This window comes from Crocuta crocuta, unplaced genomic scaffold, assembly GCF_008692635.1.
Source record: "Crocuta crocuta isolate KB4526 unplaced genomic scaffold, BGI_CrCroc_1.0 scaffold32, whole genome shotgun sequence".
Lineage (NCBI taxonomy): Eukaryota > Metazoa > Chordata > Mammalia > Carnivora > Hyaenidae > Crocuta > Crocuta crocuta.
In genome coordinates, this window is record NW_027529424.1 from 6,705,569 (window position 1) to 6,720,903 (window position 15,335).

At 36.2% G+C, this 15,335-nt stretch overlaps 1 pseudogene; it reads right to left on the reverse strand.

Annotated features, from left to right (window-relative positions):
• Nucleotides 1-13,126: 13,126 nt before the first annotated feature.
• On the reverse strand, nt 13,127-13,217 carry LOC144227047 (U2 spliceosomal RNA; annotated as a pseudogene).
• Between the last annotated feature and the right edge of the window lie 2,118 nt (nt 13,218-15,335).

Sequence of the window (15,335 nt, forward strand, 5' to 3'; positions counted from 1 at the left end):
ACTTTAAGATCATCAGGGTCTACTTTGAAAGTAGTATAGGTCTGGTGAATCTACATATGAAATCACCTGTTTGCCTATGGCCAAAGCCACTGGTTTATTTTGGCGCTATCCAAGGTGCTCATCTCAAACCACAGCTGTTAGCTGACCATGCCTACCTAGCAACTTCCCTGGTCCTACCTTTTCCATTGAAGCAAATTGATTTTGATTTTTCTTTTTATAGAATCATGATATATTATTTCATGCTTGGTTAAATTACTAAAAGTCCAACTTTCATAAAGAATATAGCATCCCTATTTTCAGAAGCAGAAGCAAGGAACATTAATAAGATCCCATAAAAGATATTTGAAGAGAGATCAGTGAGTGATTGTGGCTTATACAAAATCAACATTTAAAAGCATCAAGAGTCATACTTCGGCCAAAATATTGTTTCATATTCCTGTATTTTTAAGGCCTGGCATTAGGAAGAGTAATGCAGCTAAGAATGTTCTCAATATTTTTATTTATTTATTTTACAACAACCTAGGGTAACTGAAATAGTAAACACTCACATACAAATAGCTAGTATAAAAAATCAACCCATGATATTTTCTATTCTATTTTCTTTATTGGAAATGAAAAGTTCTGGTTATAACCAACTAAGTTGATTTCTTGACCCACTAATGCATCTCAAACCACAGTGTTGAAAAAAATAGAAACCGGAAAGGACTATTAATGACCAAACTCATAGGTTATATATCTTGTTCCCATATCTTATTCATCATACCTGTCTCCATCGTCCTGCCCTGAACATGTGTTCAGTTCTGCTACGCTTGTCACGTCTTTTGAAGGCAGGCTCACCCTGATTTGGTGTCTCTCTATACATGTCCTCACTAATCTAAGACCACTTCCTTTCATCCAAAGGCACATAATGAGGTTAGAGTACAGGCAGGGGAAAAGAACTGAGATTTGAATTAGAGGTGCACCTCTGAAGATGAAAACCTGATGAAGGAAGACCAGAGGCACCAAACATTGCTACCTACTTGATTATTTTGCTCCTTTTCTCCTTTCTGTTCTCCTACCTGATATTTCACAACAAATGAGCAAACTCTTATTATAAACTATTCTGTTGCTTATGACTTCTCTTTATCTACTGAGAACGTTACAAATGCATCCTACTTAATTTAAACTCCACAATAGCGATGTGGTCTGTCTCATATCTTCATTTCTGTAGATGTGGATACTTGGCTTGCAGGAGGTTAAATGACTTTCCAGTGATGAAATAGACAGGGTGTTATGGAAGCTGTTAACCTAGGATGTTAATGGACAAGTAGGAATTGTTCAGAAGTTCATCTCATAATGCACAGCTCAAGAACATGAGCAGTCCGGATACAACATTATAAACTAGCATGTATTCAGCAAGTAAGCAACAATGAACCACGCATCATTACTTTAAAAAGCTATTAGACCCTTAATCCTTGTGCTCTTGCACAATTTAATCACTGTGTGACATTATTTTAACAACTCTAGGTACAAGATAAACAATCTTAAATAATCTCCTAATGAGAAACTAAAGCACATGTTTATTTTAACTATGGTACAAGAATTTGAAGTAACGACTATTTATTTTGAGCATAGCAGTGACCAGTTTAACTTAATTTTAGTCATTCTTAAAAAGAGGAACTGATCAGTGGGGAGAAATTCTCTGTTTTACACGGCCCCCGCCTTGTTCTTCCTATGAGAACAGAATATTCTCATAGGGCAGCGAAAACATCAAGAACTAGAAATGAATCCAAGATGATTTAAGGACTAAGAAGGAATTCAAGGAATCTTAAAGCAAGGACAGAAGGATCTATACTTTTCTAGATCTGTAAATGAAATATACTTTTTAAAAAATAATCATAATGAAATATAGGATTAACAACAATTATGGGAATTGCTCAAAGTAATGCCTTCAGCCCTTTTTCATGTAGAAGGACTTTCTAGATAAAGTGGCATTTGAGAAAATCTACTGGATCATTGAAGTGAAAAATGAGAAGTTTAGAAACAGGGACAATGAGAAAAGGCTCCTAAATAGAGCTGCTTTGGCAAATGAAATGAAAGAAAATGATGACTGAGAAAGTCTTTGGGTCGATTCCTGCGTGTTCTAAGGAGGAGGCTTGTGATTTTTCACTTGCACTTTTTAAAATGTCTTAATTGCCTTAAAGTGATTTACATTAAACATATGTAAAGACATATGTCATACATTACATATGTAATACATTACATGTATAATGCAGTAGCTCGAGCATTAGCAGTGACCACATGAAGAGAAAAGGCTCTTTTGCACACAAATTTTCAATCAGTATATAAATGTAAATTGAGCTGAAGGGAAATACATGATGTAACCAATTCCTTGGTGAAGTTTTCTTCTGGTGACAGGGGGTGAAACAGTGCAATTCTCCCTGTTTTCTACTATTTGAGATTTCTAGAATTATGTTTGCACATGAGTGAAATTTCCCACACTATTGTGATTACAACTTATGATTTCTTATGTAATTTGTCTCCAGCTATATATATTTCATGCCTGATACAGTCCTCTGATGAATAAAATGTCCTCAAGGAAACAGGTATTATCATCTGAATTCCAAAACTTTGTTTTAGAATCCTCCAAGTGCTGAAGGCTGTACCTCAGTACTGCTCTCATGGAAAAATTTTGTTACCTACTTTTGTATATGTGCTTCACTAAAAAACAAACAAACAAAACAAAACAAACAAACAAAAACCCCACTCAAACATCAAACCAAAACAGAAGAGCTAAAGGAAGGATATCCTGAGACTATGGATAAACCTTCCACTGAAATAATGATAATTAAAGAAATTATATGAATAATTCATTTTTCAAACTCTCTAACATTATTTTCACTCACACAAAAAGATGATGATAGCAGACTGGTTTTCTGATCATGCCATTTAATAGCTTCTACTCCAGGTCGTTTCTAGCTCTGCTTCAAAGGAATATCTCCGTTATACCTGATGCACTGAGACAATCTGCCTAGAGTGTCAGGGTCTCCCAATTACTGTTAAAAATAAAAATAAATAATAGTAATGATGATGATGATGATACAATTTTCCAATTTTCAGGCTGTTTTCTCATTAGTTCTTCCTCAACCTTTAGCAATACAGATGCACCAGACTCCAGTACAGATGATTCTAGCTTACCACAAGTTATACATTTAGTTATTTTAAATTCATTGTGTCAATGTTTCATTGAATGTTTCATTCTCTCCCCAAAGCACCAAGGTCTAGATAGTACACTTTGTGTGAAATGTGGAGCAGGCATTAAAACCCCCAGATTCAGCTCTTTTTCTAGTGTTTTGTCTCTCAGGTCTAAAAGCTATGGTATAATTTTTGAGATACTAAGAAGAAAATATTTCACAGTATTTCTAAGAAGATAGGTGAAAAATTAGGTTAAATAATGCTTTTTACCATCCAAAATACTGAAAATCTTAGGTTGTAATTATTTTTAATATTTTAAAGTTAATCATACAAAATAAAATATAAAAAGAAATTAGTGAAGCAGTCAATAAAGATTCAGCCAGAAAAGGGTTTTATTGAAGTCCTTATCTTGATCAAGTTTACTAAGTTTATTATTAAGACAGAAAACTAAGGAGGGGCTTATGTAGCAAGGGAAATCAAGACACCTAGGAGTTTAGAATAAACTGGTATCTCTGCAGATTAATAATCCTTAAGTAGTGATTATTTCTCTACCTATTTTCTACCCTACTTTTTAATATAGAAGTTAATCTTCTGTGAGTCTTTAGTCAGTAGCTTCTCATCACTTTCCTGTGAAGACAAAAATTGAAAAAACACAATATTTAAAGTGAATTATAAGGCAGCTTGTGACAAGAGGTGGTCATCCAGGGCTGCAGACGCCCCAACCTATGTACAGAGGGAGGTGAATGAATCTGCACCACGGCACACCTGCAAACAGGTAAGTCGCGGTACACAGTTGGGAGGATTCCCTCCTTAGACCATCATTCTCTTATAGATACTAATGATTGCTGGAAATAATTGTGTGTAGTACCTGCCTATGCTCATGGTTTCAACATACCCTTTCATCAAACTTACGAGATAAATAGTATTAAACCAATTTTTTTGGCTAGCCAAATTACAACTGGAATTCAACCACAGGTCGCTCACATTGGCTTCTAAACACTGTGTTTTGCTACATCTTTTTTAAGACAGAAATGTAAATAAACATTTTAAGATAATATAAACAGTGGAAGGTAAATAATTTGATAAACCACTGTTTAAATACTGGGAAATATGCAGAACTAATGAAAATTTGTGGATTAAAGAAAAATGAAGACAGTGAAAATCTATGGGTATTTTATCAGAGGAGGAAATGTGATAAGTATTTTTTTCATCTCAAACTCTCTAAGACGAGAATAGTTATTTAAATGTCTTTCTGGGAAAATGCCCTCACATGGCAGACATTTTCAATTGGTACAGTTATCTGAGTTGTATCTTCTAAGAATGCCAATCCAAAAAGAAGAGAATGTAAGCATCCCAACCCTTTAGCAAAACCAAAATAACTTTAAAATAAAATGAATGTAAAATGTATTTTTAAAAGCCTGGATAACCTATGATTTTAGTAAGAAACTCTATGTCATCAGTGTTCCTAAATGCATTACTAAACATGTAAGAGATTTTAGATAATTTTCGGCTCACAGTACAATTCTTTGAAATTAACCCACAAATTGGTTGAACCTCTTATTTATATTTTATCAAACCCATCTTTCTGACGTAGGCATTTCTTTTCTTGGGATTCTTACAAAGATAGTTATCGCGTGCAGAGTATGCTCTAGCCTTTGGTGGTTTTAATCTCAGTGTAACATCTTTGTGTTCAGTACATTTCTTTTCTCTCATCTGATCATGTACATGCTAGGATGTCAAAATTGAAGTCTTCAGACATATCAGTCATAGGTGCTAGCCAGTGTGTCAAATCCTTTAAGGTTTAGCATTCAGCTTTCCCTGAATTTTAGAAAATTTTTAAATGATAAAATACCATATCACATCTCAGTGAGGGAAACTTATAGTTGCGTCCATGGCAAAGTATACTTTCTAAAAAGTATAGTTGGAATTGAGTGTATTGTCTCCTGAGAGGCAGGAAAGAGACCGGAACTTTATTACAGATTGTCCTGCAAATATACAGTACAATTCATACTTCATTTTAAATGCCATCCAGGTACAACATTGCTTGGATATTGGGCTCTCTCAGAAGGATTTTGGATTAGCATGTCTATAAGCAATAAAATTTACTTAGAGTACAGTCTTCAGGAAAAAGGCCTGGTTTGTATATCGGTGAGGGAGGCTAACTCTTATATTATATTTGCTCTCTTCATAATGCATTTCCCTTGAGAACTAGCAAAGTTTTCCCATATTGATGAAAATTTCACTTAACTTAAAAACAGCCGTCAAGGCAGCAAAAGCATTTACGGAGCTAAAACCTCAGAGGTGCTTAAAGAGGGCAACTGTGTAATTCATGGGCGATTCACCTCTTTGAAGAGACTCATAACAGTGCCCCAGACCTTCTTAACAGACAGCTCATTACTACAGGCTGTCTATGCAAATTGTAAACTTACTACAGGCCCTCAGGGAGGGTTTTTCTGTTTTCTGTCTCTGGTACTAACCTAGTATAACTTGCCATATAACTGCCTTCTTGCCAGTAATGTTAATGATGGTGATTATTAGTAATAACTCTGAGTAATGAGGTTTTCTTCCTTGTACTCAAAATAATTGCTCCATGTAAATCCACAGCAATTTTTATGGTACGTTAAAGATTAGTAACATTAGAAACTTGGCAAATCTTACTTATAGAGGCATTTTACCTAATGATCTAATCCATCAGTTCCCAAGGCTTAAGAGTCTTGAGACTCACTGAGTACTGAGGGATCTTCCGTCTTTCCATAGTGGTACTAAGAAACAACTTAGTCACTAAACAACATTTTTTAGGAGCTTCGCGAAAGAGTGCCTTGGAAAATGTAAGCTCTGGTTTAAGCAACGAAGGCTGTGAGTGCAGAAATACATCAGCTTTGCTGGAGATTTGTTCCATAGACTCAGCAATATCTTAATTAATCATTAATTAAACATTAGTTTCAGAAAGAAGTTTTCTTACAGTGTGATTTCTAAAGCAAGTCAAGGTTAATTTTGAACCACCGGGAACTTGCAGTCAATTTATCGATCATGGGACCTAAGGTATGGGGGTGTCAACAAGGAGTTAGCCATGCCATTGCTTTTCTCCGGGCCCTTACTTCTCTGTCTCAGAATCTCTGAAAGGGAGAGAACACAGGTAGGGAGAAAGTTACTCATTCATTGATACTGGTCCTTACCCCCAATTTTTGTCACTTGACAGTCAATCCATCCCAATGAAGATAGAGGACCACTGTTTTCAATGAAAAGGGAAAAGGAGAGGACAGATATACAAATTGGTCTCTTGTCTTTTTTCTCCACTGTGCTATTTACAAATAAGGATCAGACTGCCCAGAGACAAGAAGTCAAGTTCACCTCCTCCTAGGTTTCTTCTTTGTCCAAAGGGAAATTTCTATCATTGTTACTCTCTCTTGAGCCTTAGGTAAGTCAGAACTTTTTAAGACATGGGAAGGTAGAATGGGTAATAGTCCATGAGTTTTCCTACCTAATCAAGGAGTCGTCAGAACAAACAACAGTATAAGGAGAGACCAGTAATGTATTGGTAATTCTACTTCTATTGTAGATGGATTTGTCACATATCCTGAGGCTTGTTTCTAGGTGTTTATGCTTGTTTGTCTATTCTTATTCCAACATTATCTCACTTTATTCATTACAGTATTATAGCAAGTCTTGATAGTCATTAGAAAAAGTCATCCTTAATTTTTATTCTCCTTGAAGGATGTCCTAGCCATTGACTGTATGAATTTCCTCACCTCATTAAATGTCATAAAATCCCCTGTCAGTAGCATTATTGAACTTGTAAATTAATTTGGTTGGAATATCCATCTTTGTGATTTGGAGTTTTCTCGTTAATGAACATGGTATGTATTTATTTATTTCCAGTATATATTTAATTCAAAAAGACAGTTGGATTTGCTTGATGTATTCTAATATTGTTTTGTTTCCTACCTTATGCATTTCTAGTCTTATTTTTTTAATTCCTTTGGTCTACAGTCTTTAAATTCATCTGGTGAATTTCTCTAATTGAGCATATTCATTTTTAATCTTTTAAATCTATTTAAAGTTATGTAACTACCTTTAAGGATAACATCTAGTAAGTTTTGTTAAATATTACTTCCTTAATCATTTAGTAAATCTGTTTCATAAATTCCATTAAGGGGCACCTGGGTGGCTCAGTCAGTTGAGCATCCGACTTTGGCTCAGATCATGATCTCGTAGTTTGTGAGTTCGAGCCCTGCGTCAGATTCTGTGCTGACAGCTCGGAGCCTGGAGCCTACTTTGGATTCTATGTCTCCTCTTCTCTGTGTCTCTCCTCCTCTTGCTCTCTCTCTCTCTCTCTCTCTCTCTCTCAGAAATAAACATTAAAAAAAATAAGATTTCCTTTGAACTCAAGAGTTACGTAGGAATGCACGTTTAGCACCCAAATATCCAAGATATTCTTCACTTTGTTACTTTCACTCTTATTTTCATTATAACCAGGTAGATTCAGTTTCTTGTCATCAGGACATACTGTCTTCCTGTGTCTTCTTATACCTACGACCCTACATACTCTATTTATGTGTGCATCAGTGTTTTTCAGTTCCCCTAAAGCAAGAAGAGCTTCCTTAGCACCAACTTTAAACCAAGAAACTGGTTTCTGTCCTCTTTCCTCTATAGAGAGCTCTTAGTTTTTATTTTCCTTTGGAAGCGGCACTTCAAAGCACCAAAGTATGCCCGAGCAATAAAAACCAATCTGGTAAAATCTTGGCCTCAGCCCCACTCTTCATTTTGCTTTCTAGTTCCATCATGATCCAGGGAAACAGTTAACTTTTCAGTCACCTGGTTATGGCACTTGCCATTTTTCTTTTAAGAAATACTTTAGGGGCACCTGGGTGGTTCAGGCAGTTACGCATCCGACTTCAGCTCAGGTCATGATCTCATGGTACGTGGGTTCCGGCCCTGCATCAGGCTCTGTGCTGACAGCTCAGAGCCTGGAGGCTGCTTCCGATTCTGTGATTCAGTGTCTCCTTCTCACTCTCTGCCCCTGGCCCGCATGTGCTCTGTCTCTCTCTGTCTCTCAGAAATAAATAAAAATGTTTTAAAAAGAAATACTTTAACTACAATCACTAGGTATTTGGAGTATAAATAGGTGCATCAAATGGTGAATTTAGCATATTGTCTGGAAAGCCTACATATTAGTCATTGCTGCAACAACCATTTGAGTTAGGTTATTATTCTTTTGGGTAGAGAAACAATCCTACAGAAGTTACAAAGCCTGCTAACCAGACGTAATTAAACCCTTTAAAGAGAAGATGCAGTCACTCCCCAAAACATTTTCACATAGATGTTTGAAACAGTTTTTAATTTTGACAGCTAAAGTCTTTTAAAAAATTTAAACATAAAACATACTTCTCAAAATTCTGAAACTCCAGCTTAGCACAGCCAGTGAAATGCCAAGATTAAAAGTCTGTTCTAGCCTTCCAAACCTTTTCCTAGGACTGAGTAAACAGTTACAGACATACATATGCACTGCTAATTTTTTAAAAAAATGGATCGTTATTTACATAATGTACTGCAACCTATTTTTCTTATTACGTTATCAATATGCTTTGAGGCACATTGATCTGACTCACTTCTTTTTAATCACTGTATGATATCCCATAGAATGGATATATAAAATGTTATAAATCATTTTGTCGATGGATACATGGGATTTTATAAGGTCTTAAGAAATTGTATTTAATATTATTAAACTCTTCCCCCAAAATCTATGTAGCCTTCTCATTGCCTGTAACTTGATACTCAGTTGCTTTCTGTACTATTTTATGTCATTTCTAGTCTTCTTTATAGTGATCTCAAGAGAAATCAAGGAAAATAATAAAAAACAGCATGCCTCAAAATAATTTATGATTATTTCTCAAAATCTTTCTACCTAGAATTGAAGAAGCTTTCTGAATTCTAATTTCTGAAAGAATTGCTTTGCAGTTGTATTATGAATTGCATTTCAGTACAGGAGGGTTTTCTAGGAATGATTATTTTTGATGACTTGTCAAATTTGACCATTCCAAATTTATTGGGAAATGTACGGGTCTCTGGGTCACACTTTCCAAATTTTCCATTTCATTTCACAAGGCAAAATATGCTCTGGAGATAGGGTGGCAGAAGATTGCAGCGACTGATCTAAAGAAAGGGGAAATTATCTCGCCTGAACATACAATTAAAAACATTCTTCTGAAGGCTAAATGTGGTTAAAAACTGATTAACTGAAAAATAATGTCTTAGATATGAATTCCTTGTGTCCTTGACCTTCATTACTTAATGTTACCATTTTCTTGGGTCCCTTTGTAAGATTCATCAAAAGTACTGCTTGTAGAAGCATGCACAGAAAATGATTCCAAATTTTAAGAATGATTTTTATACAGCACATGAACAGCCACTCTAAGTTTTACATGTGAGTGTTTGCTCACAAATACAATGTGAGCTGGAAAACAGAAGAATGTCAGCAGGAGAAGGTAGATAAATGCTAGATGTCCAACTTCACCAATGCAAGCAATAAGATACATCATTAATACTGAATTGAAAAAGCAATAATATGAAATCAGAAAGGGTATCAGTTCTTTAATTTGGTTGAGCTATAATTATATAATGAGAACATTGGCTCTTTTGAAACAATTTGAAAACAGTGCTGGGCTCTCTGTCACTTGGACCAATGGATCTATTCATTCCAAGACTTGATTTCCTGTTCAGTTTAGCATACCATTAGTTGCAGGTAATTGTTAGGAGGATACTCTGTTACAAAAGCTACAGAACTCTCAATCATTTCAGTGCAGGATAGGAGCCCTGAAGAAAGGATCCAATTTCCCTGGTGTCCTTCATTATGTTTGTCTCTTCACACAATTGTGTGATTGTATGCTGCTAAATAGTTATTTGGTGGTAATGGTGCATTTCAAATTGGTGACTCAAATAACAAGAATGGAGGAAGAAAAGAGGAGAAAGGATGATCTTTGCCGAGTTATCCACCTGCAAGTTTCAGCTGAGTCAATCTGAGAACAGAATCCCATGGTAGTAATTTCAAGAGCTTTGGTGACGACTGACTGAAACAATTCTGTGAAGAAAATATTTGAAAAAAAATTAGATACTATAAAACTTCAATTCTAGTCACCTAGACTTGCAGTTACTGCCTTCTCAGCTACACAACCTTGTTTCCTACTCCTTTTCTACACGTTCAGTTCTTTGCCTTGTGGGAGCAAGTAAAGAGCATCATCAAGCATTTTTTTCAAAGAGGAAGTGTGAGCTCTTGGATTGGCGTCTCTTTAAATTGTGTCTTCCAGTTTAAATGGAAGGGAAAGGGTGCTCTCCCACAGTGATGTTCTGTAGATGCAGAAACATTGCCCCTTCCCATGCATTAGCTTTCACACATTGTAGACATGGAACAGTAGGAAATGTGTGCTTCTTATCTTTACTCTTTTTTTTTTTAAATTACACTGCATTTAATTATGTAGATTAAATTATGTCTGTAATTAGCAGACATTATGCAATTTGGTAAATAGCATGAATTAAATATTGCCTTAAAAAAGTGGGTCTTGAGTATTGAAATATTTTTCATATCCTTTGGTGAAGTCTATATGAATGAATTCCTACGAAGAAAGCAGCTACCGTTAAAAGCATTAACTATGTAGGGACGCCTGGGTGGCTCACTCGGTTAAGCATCCGACTGTGGGTTTTGGCTCAGGTCATGATCTCACAGTTCGTGAGGTCAAGCCTCACACTGGGCTCTGCACTGACAGTACAGCGCCTTCTTGGGACTCTCCCTCTCTCTCTCCCTTCCTCTGCCCCTTCCCTGCTCTGTCTCTCCCTTTGCATGCCCCCTTAAAATAAATAAATAGACTTTTAAAAAAAGCATTAACTAAGTGGCTCATAATTTACAGAGTTGCCTAGCAGCTAAATGATTGAGAACAGAACATATACTTCCTTTAGCCCCTCAATATCTTGAAAATATCAGTAGGACTGTGAGATCCAGAAAAAAAAGATGAAACCTTAAAAGACTTTCAGACTAGTCTGTGAGTGACATAAATAAACATCCCGCATGAGAATTGAAGGGTAACTACCAAAAAAAGCACCTCTTCATTTTCAGAAAGCAAGACATGGATGTGATTTCATCAAATAGTGTTGATTGAGTCATTATCTTTGACCAGCATCATGATAAAGGTGTCCGTCAGTCAAATTTCAAACCTTCTAAACCTCAGTTTATGCTCTTTTCGGTTCAACTTAATAGCACTCTCCTGTCTGACAGATTAGTAGTAGCATTGGCTTCACCAGCTTAAATGTTAGGAATGATTTTGTAAAGTATCAAATAGTCTATACCTGTTAATATGTGAACACGGCACTCCAATTATTCATTTGATTTAACCTATTCCCATTTAAATCAAAGGTTGAAATGCTTTTCTGTTTATTAACAAGCTGCTCTGCAAGAAAAGAATTACCAAATGGCAGAGTTTTTATTTCCTCTCCTCGGTCTGTCTGCAAAGATATGGGAGTGAGTCATGCATAGGAAACTTATTTATACTTGCATGTTATACAGAGTTTCCCAAAATGAACTCATCTGCAAATGTTTTTCCCAGCACTGCAAACAATGACCTTGGCCAGAACAATGGTGCATCTGGGTCCTAAAGTTCAGTCACCTGAAGAAGTAATAATGTCATAAATTGCCTGGTGATGAATTTATTGGCTAAAAATTGAGAAATTTAATAAAAAAATAACACTGTTTAGAGAGCAGTTGGAAAAGAGAATATTTATATGAAATCCAGACTGAAGTCAGATTTTTCTACTGGAAAATAATTTTTGCGCCAGCAAACTCAGTAATTCAAACTTAATAGTAAACGGATAGAGAAATTGATACAAAATTGGCAGAGATTCAGCCTACCACCTCTCAGGTGAGCTGCCCTGCACCGTAATTCTCTGGGGTCAAGCACTGGTGAATAACGGTTGCATCATGATAGCTGAATGATGAGCCTCTGTCTCATTAAAGAAGAGTAAAGGGGGAAAGATGTACTCTGAAGATGTGCTGTGTTAATTTTCAGTAAGATAACAGAAGTGTAGACATTCCTTAAATATAAGAGTAGAACACACGAACACAACCAGAAATTATAAATAGGATGTCCACAGTAACGAGCCTCTACATCTACTCTGTTGTAAAGTTCCCAGGTCACTTTGGGAAAAGATCAGTCTGGCGTCTTTCTACTCGGTAAGCAAAAGGCGCTGGGCTCAATGACTTCTAATACCCCTAAACTATTAACAGTGTCGTCCTGTAAATTACCAGAGTAGGATACTTAAAAATACCAAATTATATGAATAGCAAAACGACCTTTAAAAAAAGTACAGAATAAAAGACATTACTATTCATTAAATATTTTATCCATTTACCCTTTACAAATGATGTAGCGAGTATTCTTTCTGTTAAAAAAAAAAAAGCTGCAGATAACCTGATTTATTTTATATTGCATTTAATTTCATTTACAACCTGTGGTCTTAAAGATGAGAGAGAGACAGGGACAGAAAGGGAGAGAGAGAAAGAGGTATCAGGACACTGACACTCTTTAAGTAGCATTATGTCACGTAAGTTCTGGACCAATTTATAATACAGACCATAAGAAACACACACAAAGACTGAGAGTCTTTTCAGAAAAGGCAGTTTTTATGACCCATCTTCCTTACACAGAGAAATTTTTCTACCACAGCTGCTAGCTAAGACCATAGGGTTCAAGAGAATAAAAATTACTTCAATGAAATTTTTCCAATTGCTTTGGTGACTTAGCAACATTTCATCACTTTGAAAGCAATTGTTTTTCTGAATTAGGTGATGACAACAGTATAATTTTTGCTGTAAAAATGCTGCATTCTATTTGCATTACTGGAAAGTGTGCAAGGTCCCCGTTAGCCAGCATTATAAGTCTGGTCTGGAGTGAGAGAGCTTGCTAGGTGGTCTTTGTGCTTTCTAACAAGACTCCATTTTAAACTGATAAGAACAGATACTACACTAGATCTTAGCCAAAAGGCCTAGAAGCGGTAAGACTCCATTTTGAAGGGGAGGTTTAGACAAAAGGGCCCTTAGCTAATTGTTTTTAAATAAGAATCAAATTTATTCCTAAGAGGGTGGTATACCTTTGTTGTAATTCAAGGGCAGACCAACTGTGGACCAGGTGTGACATGCAGGATTAGAGAATCTGTCACTCAGCTCGATGCTCTGTTGGCTCCAGGATTTGTCTCATCATTCCTGTATCTACGATCAGCCCAGTAGAGCTGAGCTTGCACAGAAACATCCATCGTTCCTGCCGTCACCCACCCGCCATAACTAGGTCATTAGTGGGATTCTCTGAAAGCGACCAAAGGCCTTTTCCCTCTTTAAGCAGATGTCCCTAACTGAACAATGTTTCTTCCAGCTGCCCATCTACATGTAGAGAAAAGCATGGTGTATACAGGCCACTGACCGAAGGACTGTCATTTACTTATTGTCAATGGACCATTTAGAATGAATCCAAACAAATCCTGGAATAGGTATGGAAAAATAAAAATTGCCTTTCTGGTATGTTTGAAAACTTACAGCTCAAGAAGAAATTCATATTTAAGAGTTTTATATACAATACCCCAGAATAAAAAATCCCTATTCCCTCCTAAACTCTAGCAGAAACTAAATTAAAATTCTGAATACCTTTATCCGAAATAAATGGTAGCAACCAGTGCCTTTCAGAAATGTTTACAATTGGCCTTCCTTTTGGACTCTTCGGTGATTGATTTGAGATTCAGCGGGAGGTAAACACTGTGCTATTAGCAGACCTGGTCTGCATTTAGACACGCACCAGCCTCTGCAGAGCTACGGCCACAGGGATATAGCATCTTAAAAGTTAACCAGGAACTTCATGAAGGTGAGGAAATAACTCAAAAGCATTTGGTATTGAGAGCCAGGGTCTATGAAATAGGCTCTTCCAAGGAGATGCTTCAACACTGTTGATAAACTAGAAGAACATTTCTAGAAATTTGAGAAATGACATACTTGTGGTAAGTCGACAGTCCAGAAGTTGTCAAATAATAAAATCATAACCAACAAGGTGGAAACCAAAAGTAGTTTTTTATGTAATCGCTTTCCTGATAGAACACTATGATGATAAAGACCATATGATGAGTTACCTTAGGCCTCTTCAATTTGATTTGTACAGGATGGAATGCCCTTCCCCCAGCTCTGCTGGAAAGTCTTCCAAGCAGTACAGGCACACATCATATGTCTGCAGCATTTTGGAGTTTACTTCATTTGATCCTCAGAATAGTCCTGGGAGGAAAATCAGGCACGGCGTAGTAGAAAAAGAAACAAGGTTGAGGTGGAATGCACAGGCCTGCATTTGAATCCATGGATTGTCTTTGTAAGTTTGAAGAAATTACCTAGCCTTTGTAAGCCTCGGTGTCCTAATATTTAAACTGTAATAATAATACTCACCTTATACAGTTGCTATGGCCATTGGTGTGTAGGATATAGAAATCTGTAATTGTTCACATTTCATGGGTGACCAAGTTCAAATTTAGCAAATTTAGGTGACCTGTGTAAGATCACACAACTGAATGACAGGGCTAGACAAGAATGCAGGAATTCAAGAATCTGAGAATTCCACCTTTTATGTTCAGTTCTCCTTAGAGCTCTCAGACCCAAATAAACCAAGTAACCTCTGAGAATAATAGTTACTCTTCCAGACTCTAGCAGACTCTCCTTTCTCGTAAGTCCTATAGTGCAATCCCCCTTTGGGGGACCTATTACCACTTGTATAATAAGTGATAGGTGAATTGATAAATATTTGGATAGATGGATGGATATATAGACAATATGAAACGGTTCTTCTTTATTTAAATATACAGTAAGTCCCTCAAAGACAAAGAATCATACTCACATTTATAATGTGTCTACTCAATATTTTTGTGACGCTTTCCTTGTAATGCTTTCTTTCTGGTAAGGTATTCTGTCTATAAAGGGACATTTAAAATTAGGATTTTGACAGACTTTTTTTCTTATTTTTAAGACGACAATGATGTGGATATGGTCAACAAGTAGCACAAACTGTCTATTCAGTACTGNCGGACATTTAAAATTAGGATTATGACAGACTTTTTTCTTATTTTTAAGACGACAATGATGTGGATAT